Consider the following 15698-nt stretch of genomic DNA (forward strand, 5'->3'; position numbering starts at 1 on the left):
AGCACAGGTGCCCTGGTGGCAATCCTGTCCATAGCAATCACTGCTTACTTGCAAGAGAGCATCCAGGCAGTCTGGACGCTCTCTTTCGCAAAAGTGCATTGCTTTTTTGATGCACTTTTGCAGTGTGGACACTGTCTTGCGCAAGAAGCCTACACTGTCTTCCGACAAAAACTTCTTGCACAAAAAGCCTGCAGTGTAGACATAGAAGAAAACCCCTTTTTCCTCCAGACTGCATGAGAGACCTGACAGTGATGGGCAGCCTGTGGGTCATATGCAGCCCATCAGGGCTCTATGTGTGGCCCCTAGGACATTGTGTTTGGTGTTGCTCATGTGCAAGGTTGCCAGATTCTGCCGGCATAGTTTTTTTCTCTATTGGGATGACCAAAGTCGCACATTTAAAGCAAGGGCGAGATAAGGTGCATGCTGATTGCACATAACATTGACAGTGAGCGCTATGAACATCCAATCATCCAATCCAAGCGCTGCTGCGGTTCATTCGGCACACCTCCTAAATTCTAGGTACGCAGTTAGCAAAAGTGCTGGGAGACCATCTTGGTTAAACAATCTTGCAGCCCACTTGTGTGGCCCACTCACTAGCCTACATTGCCAGTGCCTGCCCCAGGAGAACCGCCAGCTCCTGTCTCATCATGCCCTTCCTATCAGCATTCAGCCCCCATCCCACCGGCTTCCTCCATCATTCCTTGGCCACTGTCCCCTCTTCCTCATGAGCCCCCTTAGCTTTCCCTGCCCATCAGCCCCCCATTCTCCTCCCCCACCTCCTGAGCCCCCTTCCTCCTCCCCCAGACCCTCCCTTTCCTGTGCCCTCAGCTTTCCCTGCCCATCAGCCCCTTATTCTCCTTTCCCCCTGAACCCCCTTTCCCCTCCTATGGCCCCCCTCCTCAGCCCTTCCCCTTCTGAGCTCTCTCCCCTTAAGGGCTCCCTGAGCCCCCCTTCTTCCTGAGCCCCTCCCCTCAACCCCCTCCCCCTCCTGAACCCCCTTACTGAGCCCCTCCCCTCAACCCCCTCCCCCTCCTGAGCCCCTCCCCTCAACCCCCTCCCCCTCCAGAACCCCCTTCCTGAGCCCCTCCCCTCAACCCCCTCCCCCTCCTGAGCCCCCTTCCTGAGCCCCTCCCCTCAACCCCCTCCCCCTCCTGAACCCCCCTCCTGAGCCCCTCCCCTCAACCCCCTCCCCCTCCTGAGCCCCTCCCCTCAACCCCCTCCCCTCAACCCCCTCCCCCTCCTGAGCCCCCTTCCTGAGCCCCTCCCCTCAACCCCCTCCCCCTCCTGAGCCCCCTTCCTGAGCCCCTCCCCTCAACCCCCTCCCCCTCCTGAGCCCCCTTCCTGAGCCCCTCCCCTCAACCCCCTCCCCCTCCTGAGCCCCCTTCCTGAGCCCCTCCCCTCAACCCCCTCCCCCTCCTGAGCCCCCTTCCTGAGCCCCTCCCTCAACCCCCTCCCCCTCCTGAGCCCCCTTACTGAGCCCCTCCCCTCAACCCCGTCCCCCTCCTGAGCCCCTCCCCCTCCTGAGCCCCTCCCCCTCCTGAACCCCCCTCCTGAGCCCCTCCCCCTCCTGAACCCCCCTCCTGAGCCCCTCCCCTCAACCCCCTCCCCCTCCTGAGCCCCCTTACTGAGCCCCTCCCCTCAACCCCGTCCCCCTCCTGAGCCCCTCCCCCTCCTGAACCCCCCTCCTGAGCCCCTCCCCTCAACCCCCTCCCCCTCCTGAGCCCCCTTCCTGAGCCCCTCCCCTCCCCTCATTTTCCCCTGCCCATCCCCTCCGCCTTCGAAGTTCCCTCCCCTTCGCCGCAGTGGCGCCCGCAATGCGCATGCGTGGCCGCGGCGGCGGTTTCCAGCCGGTTGGGAGGAGGAGGCGGCTCGCATCGCCAGCGCGCGCCACAAGGACGCGCGGACGCAGCTCGCCCCCTCCCCCTTATCCCCGCCCACGACCGCTCGAACGCTTCCTTCTCCCTGCTTCATTGGCTGCGGCAGGCTGGAAGGCGTGAGCGCGAGCCGCTTTCCTTAGCTCCCATTGGCTGATCGCGACGACTCTCGGCCGCAGGCAGGGGAGGGACCAGCCAGAGGTACTTGCCCATTGGTTGCAGCGCCGCCAAGGTGGGCGGGGTTAGCTTGGCTCGTTCTCACACCATTGGTCGAGGCGCGTGTCAGCTGTGCTCCCAGTGGAGGAGGGCGCTTGGCGCGCCGCCCACCTTGCCCGAGGGAGGGGCGGAGCGCGAACGCCCCTGATTGGCTGTGGCACGCAGACGCGAACGCCAAGGCGAGGCAGGGTCGGGAGGGGGCGGGCGGTGGCGCGCGAGCCCCACCGGGGCCTTCCCATTGGCCCAGGCTGCCGCCCCGCGCGCGCGCTGGAGCCGGATCGGGAGCGCGCGCGCTGCTGCTGCTGCTGCCTCCCGCGGGGGCGCGCGCTAGGGGGAGCTCGAGCCGCGTCTCCCTCACGCTCGCACAGTAGCGGCGGCTCCTTTGTCCCGCCGCGACGCGACCCGGCGGGGATGGAGCCCGCGAGCGGCCCCGCGAGGGGCGGGCACGGTGAGCGCGGGGAGGGGGGGCCGGCGCCCCATTGAATGGAAGGGCGGGGGGGGCTGAGGGGCTACGGCGGCCCGGCAGGGTCAAGAGGCCTCCGCGACGTTCCCTGCGCGAGAGCTCGGCCGCCCCCCCGCGCGGGGACCCTTCCAGCGTCCTCCCTGCCCCCCCCGTGGGCTGTGCCCCCCCGAGCAGCGCCCCTCCCCCATCCCCGGGGCACAGCTCCCCCCTCGCCCCTCCCCCATCCCCGGGGCCCTGGCCCCATCGCGGCCCCCCTCCCCGGGGCACAGCTCCCCCTCACCCGCCCCCACCCCTGGATCACTGGCCCTCCTGGGTATCTCACCCCCCCAGTCTCTGGAGAACTGGCCCCATCATGCCCCCATCCCTGGGGCAGTGTTCTCCCTGAGCATCCCTCTTCCCCCACCTCCCAGGGATGGGGGGGCAATGTGGGAGGGGTGATGCTCAGATGATGCCCCTGGGATCGGGGGGTGATAGGGGATGGCAGTGCCCCCCCCCCCCGTGATCATCTCATTTCTGGTGTACTTGCCCCCATGAGCACCTCTCCTTTCATGAGCACGCCATCCCTGATGTACTGCACCCTGTTTGCGTTTCCATCCGTTCTGGGGCTCTGGCCCTCCATCAGCATCTGCCCCTCCTCAAACATGCTGCCCTTATCCTTTAGCATCAACCCTTCCAGTCACCCCAATTCATTAACAGCCCTCTCTTTTCTTCCCAGAATACTTCCCCACCAAGGGGTTGTGCCCCCCCCTTGCTAATCAGCCTCTTTCCTGCCCCCTTTCTCCCAGAATCTCTTTGCTTCCACCTTGCTATCATCCCACTCCACCCAAGAAAGCTGTCCTTACCTTACTCCTCAGCATCTCCCTCTTTAGGCTGGGGTGCTTCCTCCTTATTGTTCAACATAAGTATCTTCTATCCTGTTTAAACTAGTTCCCACATCAATATCCCCCTCTCCCATTTCCGTACCTCATTTTGTGGATCCTGCCCACACTACCATCATCTGCCCAGTCCCAAGGAATTGTGTTTTCCTATCTCTTTTCTCTAGCCCATGGAGTTGCTCTACTCTATTCTCAAGAGCTATGGTCCCTCCTCCTTCCACCTTCTCTTTCTTTGGAGAATTGGTGATTTGAGGGGGTTGGCCTTAGATCCCCCAGGCTTACAACATCCTGGCTGGATTCCCTACACATTCATATATTTATTATGGGAAAGGTTCAGATTTTCCACCTGCTCAGGACAGAGCCACAAGAAGAAGCCAATCACTTGTGCTTGCAGGATGGTCTATAAATTCTCTCTCCTAGGAGTACTTCATTGCTCAGGCTCTGACTTCCTGGAGAGATACCAAGGTTCTCATGTGCTGGGGGTGGGGGGAGGTTGAAAGGAGCAGGATTAGCTGCTGCATCAAATAGGCACATAACCACAGACAGCTCCACATGCAAAGTCCCGCTGTCAGATGTATTGGGGAAAGGAGGTGCAAAAAATTGCCTCAATTCCACTCAGCTCATTGATATGAATTTGTGGGTGATGATGTTTTAAAGAGGATTTGCTCTCAAAGCCTATTAATAAGCACCCCCTTGCTCAGAGCATCCCCCATGGTTTCCTGACACACAAAGCACATTTAAATATGAATGGGTCTCTATGTAACACAGCTTCTCATTAGAAATCATTTGGAAATAAAGGGAATATTTACTGATGCCCCAATATTCTAATGGAGGGTTTTAACTGTTCTCTTTCATCTCCTGTTTTGGGGCAAATTTGTGCTGCCTTTGATGGTCACAAATCAGTTAACAATGTAGTCTATTGTTTTAAGGCAGAGGCTCTTTGTTGTATTTTGTATAACTGTAATAGGTTTTTAACAACTTTCCTTAAACATTGTCTTGCACACTTGTTTTTGTGGTGTTTCTGATGATCATTCATATAAAAAGTATCTTTTAATATTAAACATTTACAAAATGCTACATATTTTGAAATGATGGAGGTTTTGCTGTATGTTAACTTGACCCAAATGTAAGCATAGTTGAAGTCTGAGACTTTTAACTATAGATTTAATAATACCTAGTTCTAAATAATATTAAATATTTTTTACAAATTTTCCCTTGTTCCCATCTTTGAGTGATACATTACCCTAAGTATCTCAATTTCTGTTCTTCATAATTGTTTTATTGCCCCTAATATCTTGGCATCATCTTTATTTTAAAGTGTAACCCAATTTGCTGTATGTCTCCTTCAGAGATAGAGGAGCGTGACAGATTTGAAATGTGCAGGGAGGGTTACTTCAGGTTTTTCACTTTTTTTGATTGGTAAACTGTATCTTCATGCGTTTTGCATTCATTTTTGCTTTCGTCCCTCTGTGTAATGACAGATAAATGGTATGTAGCATGTTCAGATCACGGTGACTGCTTTGCTAATCTTCTTTCCATTAAAATATGAAAGGAGATAGGCAAGTTAATGGAGAAAATCGGTTAATTTTCTGTGTTTAAAATAATTTATATTTTCCTTTTTCAAATATCAGAATCTAAAGAGAAGCAGAAGTGGAGATATAATTAAAGGATTTGTGCAGCTGTTTTTTAAAATTCATGAGTTGCATTAAGATCATCTAAAATGAGTGGCTTTTAAGTGTCTTGTAGCATATTTGATTACCTTTCTGCACAGGTTGGGTTTTCAGCATAGTGGAGCATGCTTATCACAGCAGAGTCAGTGAAAGAAGCAGGTCATCCCCAAGTGAGACTTCTGTGGCATATTTCCTTATTCTTTGCAGCTGGTATTTTCACATAGCTGTGGGGATTTGGGTGTCAGACTCCTCTGAAGATCTTGTCCTTTGTTTAATTCAAGGATGAACATCAAGGAAAGAGAATGTGTCTGTATTTTATTGTTCAGGGCTAAAAAGGTTTTCAAAGGTTTTAAACCTTCCCAAGACTTTTATTCCCCACCCCAGTAATGAGCATTCTGCTCCCATTTGCTCTGTCTATCTATAAAAGTTACTTTAGCAGATAACTGTTAAAATTGCAAAAGTGTAGTTTTAACAAAATAAAACAGTAACATTTTTTTAAGCAAGCAAAGTTTTCTTTCAGACTAAATAATTAAAAACCTAGAAATGGCAGTACTGGGTCAGACCAGTGGTTTGTCTAGCCAGTATCATGTCTCTGGCAGTGACCAGTGCCAATGATTCAAAGGGAATGAACGGAACTGGGCAATTTTGAATGATCCATCCCATCATCCAGTCCCAGTTTCTGGAGTTGGAAATTTAGGAACAGCGAGAGTATGGGGTTGCATCTCTGACTGTGGGACTAATAGTCATTGGGGAGTGCCTTTTCCATGAACTCAACTAATTCTCTTTTGAAGCCACTTATACTTTTGGTATGCACAGCATCCCATGGCAAGAAATTCCATGGGTAGACTGTGGGTTGTGTGGAGAAGTACTTCCTTTTGTTGGTTTTGAATTTGCTGACTATTAAGTTCATTGGTCAACTGCTAGGTCTTGTGTTATATAAAAAGGTAAATAGTCACTTTCTCCACACTATCATGATTTTACAGACCTCTGTCAAATCTCCCCTCTCTTAGTTGTCCCTTTTCAGACTCTTTTGTTTGTCACTCTTCTTGTATGGCATTTGTTTCAGTCCTTAATCACTTGTGTTGCCCTTCATTTTCCAATTCGAATGTATCTTTTTTGGGGGGGTTGGGATAGCTCAGCAGCTTGAACATTGGCCTGCCAAACCCAGGGTTGTGAGTTCAATCCTTCAGGAGGCCATTTTGGGATTTGGGCAAAAATTGTCAGGGATGGTACTCAGTCCTGCTGCGGAGGCAGGGGACTGGACTTGATGACCTCTCAAGGTCCCTTCCAGTTCTAGGAGATAGGCAATTTTTTAATTTAGATGGGATGAGCAGAACTACACACAGTATGCAAGGAGGCGAATTATCATGGATTTATACAGCTGCATATTTTCTGTTTGATGATCTATTCCTTGTCTAATGGTTCCTAACGTTCTATTAGCCTTTATGACTGCTGCTGCACATTGAACAGAAGTTTTGAGGGAACTATCCGCTAGGGATGTTAAAATGTGTGTAAATTAAGTAACTGTGTAACCAACTGAAAATTTCAGCGGCTACACATGGGGCAGAAGTCAGCTCCATGGGAGCGACTGTATGCAGGAAGCTGGCTTTTAAGCCAGTTCTCCATGCATACCCATTCCCACATGCTGCCCTGCGCTGCTGTCTCTTAATACAGAGGCAGCAGTGTGAGGCAGCAGGTAGCTCCCAGGGAACTGGTGTGTGCATACCTAGAGCCTTGCATTTAGCCAATGAGCCCAGGCTCATCAGTGAATCATTTACATGGTTACACTTTCACATCCCTACTATCCACAGTGGTAACTGTTAATTTCAACCATATTATGTGTGTGTTAAGATTAGGGATGTTAAAAAGTAGTTAATTAGGTAACCGTGTAGCCGCTGAAAATCTTAGTGGTTACATGCTGTGGGCTGTGCAGTATAAAGCTTATGCTGGGTTGGGGAGCCTTGTTTGGGTCGGGGCCACAAACCCACAGAAAAATCAGTCAGGGGCCTCACAAAGCGAAAAAACTGAAACCTCTCACTGACATGGCCCCCAGCTGAGAAGCAGAAAGACATTCCCCTCCTACTCCAGAGCCTATGGGTGCCAAGCCTAGTAGATTTTGTGTGCTCCAGCCCTGTGGTGGGGCCTGGAGTGCCAGCATGGGCTTCCCAATGCTAGAGGGACCCTGAATCTCAGGGGCCGAATCGGGCTCCAGGCCCTGAGGTTCCCCAGCCCACCTTGTATTGCAGAGCCTGCAGTGCAGCTGGCTGTCCGGGAGCAGGGCTGGCAGATAGTGTGCACTGTCAGCCCGCTCCTTAGGAGCCCGTAGTATAGGGCACTAGCAGGCTCTCTGGGAGCCAGTGTGTGCTGGAAACTGGCTTTTAAGCCAGTTCCCGGTGTGTACTGACTCCCACCTGCTGGGCCCTCTCCTCGGGAGCCGGCTGCCACTGATACAGAGCCAGCAGCGCAGGGTGGTAGCCAGCTCCTCGGGAGGGGGGTCAGGCGCTGTCATGTTACCATTATGGCAGTCAATAAGCTTATGCTTATCAATTAACCATTTAAACAATTACAAAAATGAGTGTTTTTAAAAATTACAGCTATGAACTAATAAGATGTATTTTAGGGGGAGAGATGTGAGATCCTTGCTGCTTTAACAACCATGTTCACACACATCACTAGTTTTAATCCTTGTTGAGGCAATGCGAGTTATCTGTGTTACCTTAGCATTGGAGGTCTTGGTCTAATGAGAGCTCAGCCGTGCTAGGTTGTGGACAAATACAGAACTGTCCCTTATCCTTGCGTATCTGAAAAGATGGTGATTCTATGAAGGGCTGGGGGAGTGGGAGGCAGTCACCTATATACGTTTGAAATAAAATGTATGAATTTTTCTGTTCATTTTCATGTCAATAAATATTGAATTTGCTCAGCTGTACCTCATTATGTTAGACTAGCACCAGGGCCTTCCGTCAGGGTCAGAACAAAGCATTGGCTCTCACTGAACAATATTTATCATTGTCTTTACAAAGTGTACTTTAGAAATACACAACAAAGGTGGTCTCTGCCCTGAAGAGTGTACAGTGTATGTATCTCTCTGTAGTGGGTGGAGAGCATAGAAACTAAAACAGTGGTGATCTGTGCATAAGGGAGGAAAGAGGTGTTTGTGGGAAGAGTGAACAAGTGGCAATTGACACTGGCATCACTGGTAGAATGTAGGGTGTGGGTTGTGATGAGATCAGAGTGGATAAGTAGGGAGGGGGAGAGTTGTATTGGGCCTTGGAGGTTAGACCTCTTCACTAGTAAGAGCTGGTGCTTTTCCTTGATTTGAAAGGAGGAGCAGTATCATTGTCCCCATTTTACAGATGATGAAACTGAGGCAGGTGGTGGGGAGGAACTTGTTCATGGTCACTTAGCAGGACATTGACAAGCTAGCAGTAGAACTTCCGTTCCATGAGTCCAAACTCCAATGTTCTGTCCACTAGGCCACACCGCCTCATTAGCTCCCCAGTTAGGGTTTCCACAACCAGCTCACAAGCGTTAAGCTATAGCTGCCCTGTCAGTACTGGGAATATAATATTGGTTTCAAAAATCACTTTCTCCTTGTGCAGATGCAGCCAAATTGGGGAGTGATGTGGTCAGAGTGACAGTTGTGTTCTTCATGGAGTGACTGTTTTTATTATTTGTATTAAGACCCCATTGTGCTAGGTGCTGTACAAAAGGTGATCTCTGCCCCAAAGAGCTTAGAAACTAAGACAGACAGACAGGGGAGGACAAGGAAACTATTCTACTGTATTCATAACCAGAATGCAAAAAAGTAAATCTCAAGATACCTAGAACTGTTCATTTCCCATAGAATAATTTTTTTCTGTATTTTAACAGGCAAATAAGTTACAGTCCATTGAGTGCAGCAATTATTAGTTTCCCATGTAGAGGAATATAAGACAAATTATATAAATATTCAGTAGCCCACTTTAAGTGTCTGGCTCTCCACCTGCAAAACTTGTTCGAGTGAAATGCACCAGTTCTTACAGTGTTTGAAAATGGAAAGGAGATGAGCCATTCATTTTACATCTTGACAAAGCAGACTTGTTTATTAGAGAAACACACATTTCAGCTGGAATAGTAATTATCAGTTTTCTTCTACAGCACTGGATTAAAAACCAGTAATCCTGAGACCTCAGTCCCCTCCCTCGTCACTGCACGGACTCTGGGCTGTGAGATATCAGAGACCTCAATGTCCATAGGTAAGATTTGGGCTGTTGTCTTGTTCATCTCTGCTCTGCTACAGAGGTGAGTTCTAATAATGATTTATTGAAACATTACTTACTCCACTTTCTACTGTCAGCTGTTTTAGTCATGTTAAATATGTGTTTAAAGAGCATATAACGCAGGGGAGAGAGAATCTTAGTGTTGCTGCATTTTCAGAGCTATAGTGTCACTTCAGGTCTTTTGGATTCCTTTGTTGGTTCTAAGAGCAGATTTCCTTTCTAGCGAGAGCACTTAAATTACATCCATATTCCTCGAAGTACAGCAGCATCATTTCATTTTAGTGCAGTTGCTCAAAGCAATATTTTGTCCTTGAACGTGTTTGAAATCAACCAGCAGATCACATTATCTGTTGACAGCAAGAGAATGAAATACATAACTTACAACTGTGCCAATAAAGAATATGTCCCTTCATAAATTTCACTGTGTTTGTAAGCTGCAGGTCAGCGATTGCAAGCTATGAATCTCCTGCAGTGAACAGGTCTCAGTCTTTTGTAGGTACTGTAATTGAGTATTGTCCTTCTTTTGTTTCAATATAAGACATTTAATTGTTCTTTGCTTTCCATTAGCTGTTGGAGAGGGGGGAGAATTGCAGGGCTTTTTTTTTTTTTTTTTTTTTTTTTTTTTAAGGAGACAGAAGAGGAAAATGCAGTGACATGTCTTCAGAAATCATACCAATTTCTGAAGACTGGAGAGAAACAAGAGTGGAAAGAGTCTAGAATCAAATGCCTGAAACTCATCTACAGATGAACAAAAACTGTAATAAATCATGGACTTAAACATTCCAAATGAAAGCCTGAAAGTCAGTCACTGGATGCAAGTAATTTTAAATATGTAACTTTTTTTAAACAAGTAAATCTCCCAGTAATCAGTTGGCTGCTCTGTCCAGCAGAAGAGAGATACAGCTGTCATTGTTCAACTTCTTAATTCCATGACAGTGAAAATAGGTGCCACTGACAAATGCAGTTTCTGTTTGCAGGAACTTAACCACTTAAGTGTGTTCACATGGACACAAAAGAAAGAAACTAAGTCCAAAACTTAAAATATCCAAAGGTTTCAGGAACATTAGGGGTAGGTTATTTAATATTGCTTTGCTTTTGTTCTGAATGGGAGTATTCTAAGCCTTGTTGCCTGCCTTTCTACTGCTTGATAACTGTTCTGTGAGCAGAATCCTAATGAAAGAGGCACTTTTAGAATGGAAAATAATCCATAATATACTAAAATGTGTGCCATTCTATTGGAGTGAGACCATTCACACAGAAGAAAAATTTTACAGGGAAGAAAATCTACAGTAAGTGGATGGCCAGCCATCAGGAACAGATTTGTTTTTACAGTCAGGAAAAATTATGGCATATGAATTTATAAATATCTAACTGAAACCCAAACTTCTTGAATATGGGCAGGGGTAAACACTATGGCACTGTCTAGTGTGTTTATTAGTGCTGTTGGTAAATTTGCTCCCAATGACAGCAGTGACTAAACATCCATTTTTTAAAAATAGTGACTCATATTTGTGCTCAAATCTGAATGTTTGACAAGGAAATCTCCAGTATGTCCAGGATTGAAAGGATTAGATTTGCATTGGAAAAATGCTGATAAAATCATGTATATGATTTCACTGCATATACATAAACCAACAGTGAGGATCCATTAGAGGCAGCAGCATGGGGTGCCAGGCAGGAGTTGGTCCACAAGGGGAGCCAGTTTAAAAAACAGCTCCCCGTCACTCTGCATTGCTGCCTCTGATACAGAGGCAGCAGTGTGGGGTGGCAGCAGCCCATGTCCGGGGGGGGAGTTGTACCTGAGCTCCCGGACCCAGCATGAGCCACAACTGAGCCAGGCTATCTTCCTTGTTCCTAATACAGTTCAAATGCAGAGCCACAGCAGGGGTAGGTCCTGGACCCGCTGCAAGCCAGGACTGAGCCAAGCTGCTGTCCAGCCTGCTAAAAAATTTGCTGGCAGGGGTGGGGAGAATGCATGTAGTCTGTAGCATTAACCGATAAGCTTTTGCTTATTGGTTGATCAACTACACTGTTACATCCTTGGCACAGTTTGCTGCATTCCTCACTCTGGCTGGGGAGCACAGGAGGCAGACAAACCTGGACCTGCCAAGCTGGGGGACATGCACCCCTTCCCCAGCTATGCCTTCTGCAGCTGCCATGAAGAGGCGATTCTCACCTGTCCTCTAGCTGTTGTTGTGAGAGAGGGCTAGGGTAGTCCGCTTTGCTCAGGGCAGCCTGCATCCTGAACCCCTCATCTCCAGCCCCACCATTTTATTTTCCAAAAAACAAAAATTAAGGACCCAAGCAATGCCAGGTAAGTCTTCTAGTGTTTGGCCATTTGTGTTTTTAATGGTTATGAAACTTTAACTTTTGAATCTGAACATCTACTATCATTAAATAATTATCTGACCCCCTCAATTCCCACAACTGTGAAATCTACATTGATTAAAAATTGGAAAAAATGCTTAAAATAGACGAATATATTGATTAATCATTTCAGCATTGATGGTAATAATTTATCAAATTTTGCCAAGCCTCATTATATCAAACTAAAATCTGGAATTCTTTTAAGTTTCCATTTTCTTAATTTGTTTGTATCAAAACCATGCATCACTCCTTTAATTTTTTGTCTGTATATAATTCTGTAATCAAGTCAGATTTGTGATCTTATAACATCATGACAAGAAATAAGTACAGGGTTAGGATTTCATAGCAGAGTCAGTAGAAAGTGAGAGTGAAATGATACAGGCAGACTTCTTTGTGCCTTGTAATAAGTGCTGCACGCACCTTTAGGTAAAAATGAGTTAGTGATTGCCTCTTGTGACCAAGAATTATTAGGTGACACTGGGAATAGTAAGATGAGGGAGGGCAGAAGGTGAACGGGGGCATAGGCAAGGAATATGGGATTCTAAAGTTCTAGTTTCTTCAAACCCCTGTTGCAGCTAATAAGAAACATTTTCCCTCTGGACACAACACATCTGAGGACAAAGTTTGGTCCAGTTTTTACAAAATGAATTTTCATCTCTTATTAGAGTCTCATGGGGTAGCTGTGTTAGTTGGTAATTTCAAAATCAATGAGCAGTCCTGTGGCACCTTAGAGACTAACAACTATAAGTTTTCGTGGGTAAAACTCACTTCATCAGATGAATTGGGAGTGGAAATTAGTCAGGTTGTATACAACAGCAAGTGGAAGCTGCAGTCTGCTTGAAGTTTTAATTGAGGGGAAAGCCACTTCTCAATTAGATGAATTTGTCTAATTTATCTCAGCGATTATCAGAATACTCTTTGATAAATATCAAGCAGAACTGCTTACTCTGACCACCTTCATATCTTTCAGGCTTGATTACAACAGCTAAAGCATGGTAGTAAATTTGGTAAGATAGCAGTTATGTTAAAAAAGGGCCACCTGTTTAAAATGGGGATGTGACTGAGTAGTCGACTAGATGATTAACTGATAAACCTAGGCTTATTGCTTAATCTAGTTTACTACTTGCATTTTTCCCAGAGGCAGCAAGGAGGGGGAAAGCAGGAGCTGGTGTTGGGAGGAACTGGCTCCGTGGTGCCACCTGTTCCCGTATCCTCTCCTTCCCCCTTCCTTGATCAGAGGCAGCAGCGCGAAGTGTGGGGGGGAGAACAGGACGGGGGCTGCTGTAAAGCAGCCACTGTCCACAGATTGTCTGAGCTCCCGACGGACAGGAGCTGCTGCCAGAGGTCAGCCCGGGCCACCATGGACAGAGGCTGCTTCGCAGCAGCCTCCCCGCTCCCCAGCAGCCTCTGTCTGCGGGGAGCATGGACCCCTCATAAACAGGGGCTGCTGCCACCCTGCACTGTTGCTTGTGTATCAGAGGCAGCAACATGGGGAGACAGGCAGCTGGTCCTTGAGGGGAACTGTTTTTTAAACTGCCTGGCACCGCGCACGTCTGCCTCTGATACAGAGACAGCCATGCGGGGTGGCAGGGGGCTCCCTGGGAGTGGGGCCGGAGTGCATTGGTTGCTGGCCCTGCCCCGAGGACTACAGAATAGTTGACTAACCGCTAAGAATTCATGTGGTTAGGTGACTATTCTATTACCCATTATCTAACATCCCTAGTTTAAAGCAAACGTCCCCAAACTGATGGGAGACCATGGGGGTCACTTACATTTTTACAGGTCTCTGACAAGCAGAACTTTGAATTCTAGAGTTAAACTGATATATGAAGAATATATGATTTATAGGACTGGATCTGTCCCGAGGATCATGTAGCCCAGAATCCCATCTCTAGTAGCAGGCAGTGCCCGATGCTTTTGAGGAAGGTGCAGAGAATTATTCATTTGCAGGTGTGAGCTAATCTGCCCCCAGGAGGCTCTCAGCCTGGTCTGTAACCATTACAGATTGTCTGAAGCCCTGAAGGGGCAGAAAATAAGAAAGGGTTTAACAATGGAATCTTATCTAGTAACATTGTTTGCCATTTAGTATTGAGCAACTGACATTCTACTCTATCAATACTCTGATCATAAAAGACAAATATGAATCCCTTAAGACTAGTATATTTTTCTGCCACAGAACAAGAAGCTCAAGAATTCTCAAATATTTAAGCAATGCACCTTGCAAAGTAATAAGAGATGAGACTGTGGATTGTTCTCTTCATGAATGTATCAGAGACAAATTTAAAAAGCCTCCTTTAACAAACCAAATATAGTACTTTAAAGAGATGTGTCATCCTTGATCTAGGAGAACAGGTTTGCATTCTGTTCTTTCAGTTCCCACTTAGGGTACCTTTTTGCTCTCACAGCTGCAATATGTGTCAGAGCATGAAATCCAGAAATGGATTTGGTTTCCCATGTGGCAGTTGGTTGTAAACATTTAAGTGCTTCATTCTAGCTTGACAACTGTAAGATCCCGGGTTCTGGCTGGGGGTTGTGTACCTCTTTCTCCCAGACTCATTGCTCTTAGAATCTCTAGAGCTTGAGAAATGATAACACTGTGTCCTTGAGGGTTTTTATAACAAATTTAATTTATATTACACAAGCAAGTGAAGCTTTTTCTTGCATAATCTGTTAGACTGTAATCTGGTCTGAGCAGTGAATATTTAGGCATTTTATATCCTGTAAAAACTTCAGTATGGCTACATTGATAAGCGAGACTGCAGTGATACTGCAGGTTTTGCCTCCATAACTCATTCTGACTGCTGGGAGCAAAGAAGTATGATCAAAACTGAATACAATAAATGTTCTCTTCTCCATGGCTGATATTAACCAGGGAGCGTGTTCCCTTTAGCTATCTGGAATCTTTAAATATATTTATACCCAAATCTTTTGCCATACAAAAGCAAATTCAGTTGTGGAAATTGTAGGGTTGCTATCTGGACTCTTCTGATGGAAATATGCAGACATGTAATTTGGCATCTTTCTTCCAAACTGTACTTTGGCTCTACTGTTTCCATGGAATTTAACAGATTTTAATATATAAATTCAGTAGTGGTAGCTTTTGTTGTTAATGCAAATGTTACTAGTTAGAAATACTGTATCAAAATTCTATTTAAGAAAGAGAATTTCTAATTTAAATGGAAAAATAAATTAAACCTGAAATCACTGGTTGGCCACACAGTTTTTCAGACCGCATTTTTAATTTGGGCTATTCTGTCATAGTTGTGGACAGTGTTTTGCTATCAGAGGGGTTCTATTTTATTGCAGTCTATACTAGGCAGGTCCCATCACACAACACAATTTCTTAGGTTTGGTGTCACAGGACTGGCAATCTTATCTTGAAAATGTTCTAGTGATTTGGATTTGAATCTGCATGAGATTGTCTTCTGTAGTTTAGGTTTTGTGACAGGTTTTTCTATGTGAGGTTTTTTGGTATGTATTAGTGAAATACCCCTTTAAAAATACTGGCATTTTAGACTGAACCAAACCGGTGCTTTATGGCATGTGCCTTCTGCCAAGAGTTAAATGGATTGATTAATGGTTTCTGTAAGCATATTGATTCTCTCAGAATCACATATTGAATGGGTAAAGTTCTGAATTGGGAGTAAATTCCAGAGTTTCACTTAAAATAGATGACTTACCAAGGTGTAGAAGCAACAGAGCTTTGTTTGTGCCATTGGAACTGCTTTCCATGGATAATAGGTTCTTCATTACTAGACATTTTTAAATGAAAACTTCATTTTGCAAAAGGTCTGCTGTAATTCAAGTAACAGTACATTCAAGGAAGTCCTTCCTGCATTAATCGGGGGGGGGGAAGGGGGGGAGGAATCAGATTAGATAACAGCAATGATTTCTTCTGTGTAGAATCAGCTTATAAAATCAAAAGTTGCACTACTTTAAATTTGTTTAAAAAACGGTTTTGTTAAACCACT

At 46.6% G+C, this 15698-nt stretch overlaps 1 protein-coding gene across 8 annotated transcripts in view; it reads left to right on the plus strand.

Moving 5' to 3' along the window:
* The first annotated feature begins 2366 nt into the window (after positions 1–2366).
* SMARCA4 (SWI/SNF related BAF chromatin remodeling complex subunit ATPase 4) overlaps positions 2367–15698 on the plus strand; it is a 60577-nt gene continuing 47245 nt past the window's right edge. For 6 of the 8 annotated variants that reach the window (XM_075916157.1, XM_075916160.1, XM_075916161.1 and 3 more), the window contains exons 1-2: positions 2368–2538; positions 9239–9336. The gene's annotated coding sequence lies outside the window, so the exon portion shown is untranslated. Of the gene's footprint in view, positions 2539–9238; positions 9383–15698 lie in introns of all 8 variants that reach the window. The other 2 variants (XM_075916162.1, XM_075916159.1) reach the window with 2 other exon arrangements.

This window comes from Pelodiscus sinensis, unplaced genomic scaffold (genome assembly GCF_049634645.1).
Source record: "Pelodiscus sinensis isolate JC-2024 unplaced genomic scaffold, ASM4963464v1 ctg90, whole genome shotgun sequence".
Classification (NCBI taxonomy): domain Eukaryota; kingdom Metazoa; phylum Chordata; order Testudines; family Trionychidae; genus Pelodiscus; species Pelodiscus sinensis.